General features: G+C 41.3%; 1 long non-coding RNA gene across 10 annotated transcripts; it reads left to right on the forward strand.

The window, feature by feature from the left end:
- The first annotated feature begins 2817 nt into the window (after nucleotides 1-2817).
- On the forward strand, nucleotides 2818-9732 carry LOC127349371 (uncharacterized). Of its 10 annotated transcripts, none has more exons than XR_007880219.1 (6): nucleotides 2818-4786; nucleotides 4878-6683; nucleotides 6849-6951; nucleotides 7587-8940; nucleotides 9471-9548; nucleotides 9654-9732. It is a non-coding gene; the product is annotated as an uncharacterized lncRNA (long non-coding RNA). The 10 variants fall into 10 exon arrangements; XR_007880215.1 differs by having other exon boundaries at nucleotides 2818-3142; nucleotides 4422-4483; nucleotides 4586-4786; nucleotides 7587-9732; XR_007880212.1 differs by having other exon boundaries at nucleotides 7587-9548.

Genomic DNA, 9732 nt, shown 5'->3' on the forward strand with positions numbered 1-9732 from the left:
TTGGTAAGAGCGTAGCTGGCACGACCTTGAAACCGTTTCGGATGCCGGTCTTCTGGGTCTTTCAAACGTTGCTGGTCCTGCCGTGCTTCCTTTGTATCATTTGTCTTCTCATACACGCCCAAGAAGCTTAGCAGGTTCACGCAAATATTCTTTGTAACATGCATCACGTCGATTGCAGAGCGGACATCTAAGACTTTCCAATATTCTAGCTCCCAAAATATAGATTTCTTTTTCCACATGGGTGTGTGCCCGTCAACTCCCTGCGGAACTGATTGTCCGCCAGGACCCTTTCCAAAGATGACTTTCAAATCCTTCACCATATCAAATACATCAGCACCAGTACGTTCCGTAGGCTTCGGCCGGTGATCTGCCTTGCCGTTCAAATGCTTGCCTTTCTTTCTTAAGTTATGATGTCGGGCAAGAAATCGACAATGCCCCAGGTACACATTCTTCTTACAATTATCCAAATATATACTTTCAGTCTCATGTAAGCAGTGCATGCATGCCTTGTATCCCATATTTGTCTGTCCCGAAAGGTTACTAAGAGCAGGCCAATCATTGATGGTTACGAAAAGCAACGCTCGTAGGTCAAATTCCTCTTCTTTGTGCTCATCCCACACATGTACACCAGGTCTGCCCCACAACTGTAAAAGTTCATAAACTAATGGCCTTAGGTACACATTGATGTCGTTGCAGGGTTGCCTCGGGCCTTGGATGAGCACTAGCATCATAATGAACTTCCGCTTCATGCACAACCAAGGAGGAATGTTGTAGATGCATAGAGTCACGGGCCAGGTTTTATGACTGGAGCTCTGCTCGCCAAAAGGATTCATGCCATCTGTACTTAGACCTAATCTTAAGTTCGTTGCGTCACCTGCAAAATCTTTGAACTCTCTGTCGATCTTTCTCCATTGCATTCCATCGGCGGGGTGTCTCAACTCCCCGTCCGACTTACGGTCCTCTTTGTGCCATCGCAACAACTTGGCATGCTCTTTGTTCCTGAACAGACGTTTCAACCGTGGTATTATAGGAGCATACCATATCACCTTGGCGGGAACCCTCTTCCTGGGTTTCTCGCCCTCAACATCATCACCAGGGTCATCTCCTCTGAACTTATAACGTAATGCAGTGCATATCAGGCATTCATTCAAATTCTCGTATTCACCGCGGTAGAGGATGCAGTCGTTAATGCATGCATGTATCTTCTGAACCTCTAAACCTAGAGGGCAGACAACCTTCTTTGCTTCGTACGTACTGGCGGATAACTCGTTATTCTTTGGAAACATATTCTTCATCATTTTCAGCAACTTTTCAAATCCTGAGTCAAATAGACCTTCCTGTGCCTTCCATTTCAGCAAATCCAGTGTGTAGCCTAGCTTTTTCAGACCATTATCGCATCCTGGGTACAGTGACTTTTTGTGATCCTCTAACATGCGATCCAAATTCTCCCTCTCCTTTTCAGTTTTGCAGTCTCTCCGTGCATCAGCAATGGTCTGACCAAGATCATCAGTGGGCTCATCATGTGCCTCTTCTTCACCTTCCCCTTCACCTTCCCCTTCTGCTTCCCCTCCTTCAGCATACTCCATGAAAGTATCACCGAAATGATCAGGATAGTTGTCATCATCCCCTTCTTCATTATCTTCCATTCTAACCCCTCTTTCTCCATGCTTGGTCCAACAATTATAGCTTGGCATGAAACCATGCCGAAGCAGGTGGACGTGAACGGTTCTTGAGGAAGAGTAACCCTTCTGATTCTTACAGGCAGCACATGGACAGATAACAAAACCCCCCTGCTTGTTCGCATTAGCCACAACGAGGAAATCATTCAAACCCGTAATGAACTCGTCACAGAGTCCGTTACCGTACATCCATTGCCGATTCATCTGCATTATTATTATATAAAGTATATAATTAACCATCATGCATTTGTTACACTAACTAGCTAGAAATAATAGAAATTAAACTATGAACTACACATGCATATTTATCAATGACACATGAAAGGTTCAAGTTGGTAACCGCGATCGAGGAGGAAAAATAAATGAGAAAGCTTAAGTGTGGCTCGGACACTTCATATAATGTTTGTTTTATGTGAACACAAGTGGCATCATGCTCTCGGGCATTTCATCGAACACCTCTTATGCATAAGAGGATAAAAGCCAAACCCACCACCCCTTGTGAATAGAAGTGAAACACCAAGTAGCTCACACACAAGCCAAGTGTGCTGCAGCTGGCCAACCGCGACTGAAGGTTCTCGGGCTAGGCCTGAGCACCTTTAGTCGCGGTTGGCCAGACCAACCGGGACTAAAGGTCCGCCCGTACACCAGCTGTCGATCGAGGCCGTTGGGCCCAGAGCTTCAGTCGCGGTTCCCCTGCAGAACCGGGACTAAAGACCCCATTAGTCCCGGGCCAAAATGTTTGGGAACTAATGGGGTGGTATGGAAGCCCTCTTTTCTACTAGTGCGTCTACGGATGATAATAGCTTGCGGTAGCAGCGCTAGGCCAGCACCATTGCATGCAAAAGCAAGTAGGCCACTGACCATACCTATAGCTAGATACCAAATTAACCTGTAGCCTAGCTTACCAAGGCTGTGCCAAGAATTAAAACCTGGCAATACACGAGTGAAGCACGGGTTTTCACCCAAAACACTTGAGACAATCTAAAGGTATAATAGATGCCACCCCATGGGGATCTCAGTTAAATCAGATTTGACTGGCCATTGATTTTTACCTCGACGAATCTTAGCCGTTCATTTTTTTACCGTGGTGGTATAAAATGAGAATCCCACCGAGGAAACCCTAACCGCCTCTCACCAATCGTCATGCATCCTCTCTCCCCATTCCCCAATCCCACTCCTCTGCTTGTCCCCGTCTCCACATCTCCCTTGCGCGTGCGCATCCGGCGGCGCGGCCGACCTCGGCGCGGGCAACGGGCAGCGCAGCCGGTCTCCACTGGGACGGCGCGGGAGGGCAGCACGGGCGACCTCCGCAGGGGCCGGCGTGGCAGGGCGGCGCGGGCGACCTCGGTTACTCCGGTGAGGACGGCGCGGTCGTGGAGGAATGTCGAAGGACGGCCAGCAGGGGTGGCGCGGTCGAACTCCGCCAGGACGAGCTCCGCAGAGGAAGCTCCGGCGTGGGATAGGTTCGTCCTCTCTCTCTCTCTCTCAAACCTCGTCCCGCGTCCCTGCCTTCGCCAAGCCAGCAGCGCCACGCCTCTGCTACGCGCGCGCTACGCCTCTGCAGCAGCACCTCAGCCCGCTCGGCCCTAGGTCGACAACAACCACGCAGCAGCACCAACATGCTCAGTCCTCTTGCTGCCCGGTGACCTGCTGTGGCGTATGGCGCCGCCGATTCGCTGGCTATCAGCCCCAACTTTCTCCTATTTTCTGCACTCTCTCATCCTCTTCCCCACTAACTGCAGCAGGACGATGACCACAGAGAAGAACAATTTAATTTTTATTTAATTGATTATTTCGTGAAATTAATTGGTGGCTTGAAAACCTCTGGTATAATTCAGGTTGGTGGTTCTGAAGCTGTCATGCCTGCTCCCATGTACAGTTTGGTTTTGTGGATTTCTTCTGAATGTATTCAAGATTATATGCTGCACCAGATGTAGTTGCAAGTGAACTATTAGCTTGACATTAACATTACCGTGTAGGGATTAATGCCAAACTCTGGGTATATGTTTACATTTTGCAGTGAACCTGGTGTTGCTATTTCACTAGGACCTGAAGTGAACAATTCACAATAGCCACTATAACATATTGGTTGGGGAACATTTTACCACCGGGCAGTCAAAGCGATTCTTCACGCCATATGCCCGCTGTCGCTGCTTCTTCGTTAAAGATTTGGTTTTTTTTTTTTCAGTTGTCCTAGACTCCTAGCTCTTTGTGCTAATATTCTGCTTATCTTTGTTATTTTGGTGCACTCACTGTTATATTGCAAGCACTCCAATGGCTTGACTTTTTTATATTTATGTATATATTAGCATTTCTCCATAGTGAATTAGATTAGTTTTGCTAATATAATGAAAACGTGCTGGTGCTATACTTTTCAAAAGTGGAGATGAAAAGGAAGCCATTGTTCGTCAGGGCATGGGACAGGAGTCGTCGAATAGAAAAACTACGCGGACTAAACTTTCCAGTAGTATAACTCAGTATGAACTGTTATATTTGCAAATGCCTGAAGCCATTGGAGTGTTTGCTAGCCTCGAAAACATTTTGTATTTATGTGGTGGTGTATTTTTCATATTATGCTGATTTGTCTTAACTATAGATAAATTGTGAGGCAATATCTGCTCTCCTGTCGGACAACCCATTACAAACAACACCTGAAAGGGTGGTTTATGTTTCTAGGTGCACACAACGTGCTATGAAATATCTAACGAAAAACAATTTCGCATGTTGCTGGAATTATTACAGGTGATGGAAGAGGAAATGTACTTAGAAAGTAAATGAGCGATTATTGCCGCATGTCTTATTTTGTAGGTTTGCTCCACTCTTGCCTTATGTGTTGTGTTTGATCTATGGTTTTATTTCTGTATGCTTGAATAATTTCAGTTTATTGCCACTTTTTCAAATTTTAGCACTGAACAATCAATAGTAAAGCTAACAAGGCCAGCGCTTTGAGGAGAACACACAGCCGGTTCAGATTTGGTATGTCCTGTACTCCTGTCCCCCGTCTCAAGCAACGAATGTGGTGGTGCATGCCTGAACTGAGCGAGACCTGAGAAACGGATATGATTGTGTCTCTTGTACTCCATCAAAGTGAAACAGCAAAAGAAAAGGTTTACTGAACTGAAGCTTGTTTTTTGCATACACTTCTGTACCCATCTGAGCTCCAGGAGTTAACTGATGTGTTGATCTCTGAAATTACAGTGTGGGCTACCAATGGACGATCGCGTGTGCTGAAAACTTTCTCCTTGCAATTGTGGGGAGGAATAAAATTCTGGCTATACATGCATCGAAAGGGCAGTTCTAAAATTTATGTTATACCTTCTGTTATATCTTTCCTTCGTATTGTGTTAGCATGTATGTTCTTTCGGGACTTTTTTTTTGCGGCAAAGCAACGTTGGATAGTTATTCTGTCAACTATTTGGCAAATGGATCAGCATCCCTGTGTCTCTTTGATAGTTCAGCGATTCTATACCTGCATGAGCCTTGCCAGATCTAACATTCATTGTTTTTGTACTGTAGCAAAAAGTAGTGTTGCCTATAGAACCCCAAATCTATATATCGGGTAATATACCAATTACCTTTTTGTACTGTATCAGCATTAATCATTTCTTACTCTGGATTTCCTATTCGATCTTTGCAATAGATGGTCCTGTTAAATACGATATGGTCCTTTCAAGGCCGTTGGCTTGTTTGTTGATGTTCAATTTAATTCATTGTATCAGTTCCCAACTTAGTGTTTTACTTCCTCTTGTACCTGTTGGGTTACTACATATCTGGTTATGCCGTGGAAACATGAATCGATAAATAGTTTCATTGTTGTTCAAGCTCCGTAGTAGTGCTTTCGCTTTGACACTACTTTGTTGCTCCGATATAATTCATCATATTTTAATTATAGGCCATATATATTTGGTGTTATAATAACTACGCATGAAAATCCCGTATATTTCTTTTGGGAGAAGCCATCCTTTTGAAAGCAAAATAGAAGTTATGTCATATCTGAGCTCTGCAATGTGGTCAAAGATTGGTCATTTTTAATCTACCGCTCAGAAGCTCTTCCCTAGTATGAATTGCTAGCTGAAGGAAGTTCAGAGTAACACATCTCATGCAGGCTGCTGTTTACAAAATGAATGCACCAAGGGAGCAATGCAGAGGCATGTAGCAACCTGATGATGGAGAAATGTAAAAATTTCAGCGGACGTGAGTTCACAGCATTATTTTCGTCAGGAGGTATGATATTCACAGCAGCCTATGAGGCGTTATTACCGATTTTCAGTTGCGATATAGAGATGATCTATAGAATGCCGTCTTTAATAATTCATTACGTTGTCAGGTCACAATGTTAGTAGCTGACAGACATTTCTGACAGGTCATCACTGTAGCTATTGACTATTGTATGCTTCATATCATATTGGTATCAGCAATTGGTTTAATCATTATATAGCTCCCATTATAAGTTAATAATAAAGTTAATTGGATGGAAATGATGATACTATAATTGCTTCGAAATTCACCTCTATTCCCCAGTATAATTCTCATTGTACGCCTCTATTCCCCAGTATAATTCTCATTGTACAATCATGTTGGCCTCTATTCCCCACTATAATTCTCATTGTACAATCCTATTGGCATAATCAAATATGGGTTTGGGGTTCCTTCTGTAGGATATAAGAATTGGGTTTTATTTGTGCTTGTTTTATTTATATACATTGCTCATATTTGTTTGTTTTCCTTTTGAGTTTATTTCTCTCTGTATGGATCGTTGCATCCTAATTGCTTGTTGTCTCTCTTGATCTGTGGGTGATGAAACCCCGACATCAGAAAACACTTTGATGCATATGGTGTTTATTTGTTAGAAGTGACATTTTTGAGTTTTTTTGTGGGAGGACACCGAGTATAACTACCAAGATACCTGTGAGAACCTCAAGAGCCTGATATTCCTTGTTGCTTATTATGATTGACATGCCCAAGACTGGTATTTCATTTGGTACTGCCAAGATAGGAGAGGAGGTTAGTTCCTTGCTTTTACCTTCTAGATATGTGAGGTTACTTCTAATTGTTTTAGAGTGTTGTTGGTTTTTTATTGCTTGATTACATCTTTAACTTATTTCCTTGATTATCTTGGTTTGGTACCGCTGCTACCTCTTTAACTTAGTTCCCTGATTATTTCTTCAGAGCTTATGCATGCATCAATATTTTGACAACTGGGTAGCAGCAGGAGCCAATATTCCATCTGATATGCTACTTGTGGCAATTAAGGCCAATTGAACTTGTCCTGGTAAGCGATTCTTCTACAAGTCTCTTACCAAGAATTGCATGCAATTACCAGATAGCCTTACCAAGGCCAATTCTACTGTATCTCGGTTGTTTTGAAGATGCTACTTTTCTTGAAGTATGAATTGGTATCTTTAGTTTGAAATACAATAATAAATATGCATTGTTTCCTCTGGTGCACCTCTACTATTTACTCAAATCAATTACCTGCACTAATTTAGCCTTTCTTGCATCAATTGTTAACAACTCTAGAAAGCATTTCTAGACTTAGTTAGTTATTGTTCAATTGATTATTGCTCATTTGATTGCTTCTGTTTCAGTAGTTGATCGATCTCTTGATGCTCCAATAGCAGAGCTTGGTGTCGCATTATTTGTGGTTGAGATTTTCTTTTCTTTGAGGTCTTCAGTACCATGTTTTGTTACTTTTGTTTCTAATTTATATTTCTGAAGTATATATTACAGTATGGTCAGGTACAGAAAGTAGATGAGAGTTTCATTTTCGTAGATATCATGAATTACAATCTGGCAATTTAATCATTACGATTCGTGAATCACGGTCGCTATTTTGTACAAATTTTGCATGCTCCAGTTTATGGATAGCCCTCTGAGAAACTTCTTTGTCTTGTTTTTCTTTTTCAGGGGCATAAAAAGAATTGGAATGAATTATTATGTTCAGATATGACCCTTCAAAGCTATGGATATTCCTATAGGTAAATGAGTGCCCTAATACATGCTACTTCAGGTACAATGCAGCTAGCAGCACAAATTTATTTATCAACCAGTGAACCTACTGCTTATGCAATTGAACAAATGGATGAGCTTACAGGTTGACAGGGTTGCTTGTACGTGTATTTCTCCTGTATGCGTTTGCTGCAGCTATTTGATATACAAAAATTCAGAGAATGCTTCAGGTTATGAGCATCGGTGCAATTATTCCCAGGCAAACTTCAGCAGCTAGGTTGAGAGCATGCTTCAACTCATGAATGTTATCTGGATGTTTGTTATTTATAACTTGATATGTCTTTGATTTTATACCTCATGACTAGGAATATCATCTGTCATTTAGGTGATGCTTCAGTTCAGGCATGGCCATAAGAATTTGGATGCCATCATAGGACTGCAGCTCCATTTTGGTGATATTTTGATTTTGTAACTGTTGTACAAAATTTCTACTCACAAAGATAATTCGGTGGTTTATTATTTATTATAGCTTTAGGCAATGGAAGCAGATCACGCTATAGATGTCCTTGATTTCTACTCATGCTGTAGATGATGAAAATAGTTCTATCTTTTTGGGTGTCCCATCCCGCTATTCGAACCTCACTATTGCATTTGGAGATAAAATCTTGGATTGATTTGCTATGAAGGGATATAATTGAGTATCCTCCTGTGCATATATTTATCTAGCACTTCGCGTTGCTCCCTTCCACGCAACCTTGTGTTTTTCTATTTCAGAGATTTGCTGAGTAAGAAGAAAAGATAATGTTGTTCTGTAGATTCTAATTTTTCGTTCATCACATATTGCCTTTTCTTTTAGCATGAACATTGCTTAATTGCACTCTCAGCATTGTCGAACATGCCCTTCCATTGTTCAAGTAAATGTGGTCAAAAGATTTATCTACTATTTTAGGGACAACTCCCTTGGGAAGGTTATAGGGATGCCTTATGTTCAAGTTCCTAATGGAATGTTGCCTTTTCGCTGATGCCACCATTTGTACGCAGCCATTTTTCCCTCAAGGTACAATAAAGATAGTTAGAGAGATTGTTGTATTTGGATTTTCTTTATGAAAATTCAAAAATAGTTTCCTGCACACCACTTTATTTTTCTATATTCTCTCCTTATTTATTCATGTACGTCAGTATGAGTTTAAATGCTATCTCCTAAAGATTTCAGTCTGCTGGGTTCCTACATTTGTGTCCAGATCTATGTAACTATAGACTACACAAGAGTGGTGAACTTAAGTATTGAGCGATGGAAGAAAATGTCACCAAGGTAACATACTGAAACGGTTGAGGGCTGGTTTCTGAGAAATTTAACGTTTACTACTCTCCTAAAAAGGCATGTACTAACATTCAGGGAGTAAGATGCAATTATGAACAAGTAGCGACCCTTCAGTTTAAGCAATAATTTAATTTAGTTAGGTTGAATTCAATGTGTAATTTTATTCTAACCCAGTATATCTATGGTACTCTATTTTTATAGAGTTTTATTCTTTCGAAAACGGAAGTCCCATCATTTGCTTGCATATTTGTTTGCCCACAACCAAAATATGGCTTTATTAAACTGAACTTTCTTTAGCTTTTGCGCTACAGCTGAGAGCATGTATTATTCCCTCATCAAGCATGTGATTCAATTTATTTGATGTTATCAAGTGATGTCATCTTGCTGCCAACTACTGCATTATTCAATTATTTACACATTCATGTATTATTATTTTGCCAATGGTTTACCTTCACTGTCTATTCCTAGATTGACTTAGTGTTCTGACTTATGACAACTTATGGCTTCCAATATTACTTCAGCCCAGCAGTATATTGATGCAACAGTTAAAGGAAGAAGCCTACCACTATGACTTCGATGGGCATCCTACAGATTACGAGGTTTGATCATCGTTACCTGAACTATCACTACTTCATGTGTGTCACTACCTCTGGTGTCTGTTTTGAGTATTGATCTCTGATCATGGAATCATTGTGTTTGAACAGCTCCTCCATGTGTTTAGCTATTGTAATCTTTGAACAATCTGTTCATGTACCTATTGTAATATATTTCCCTATTTTCTCA

Source organism: Lolium perenne, chromosome 4, assembly GCF_019359855.2.
Source record: "Lolium perenne isolate Kyuss_39 chromosome 4, Kyuss_2.0, whole genome shotgun sequence".
Classification (NCBI taxonomy): domain Eukaryota; kingdom Viridiplantae; phylum Streptophyta; class Magnoliopsida; order Poales; family Poaceae; genus Lolium; species Lolium perenne.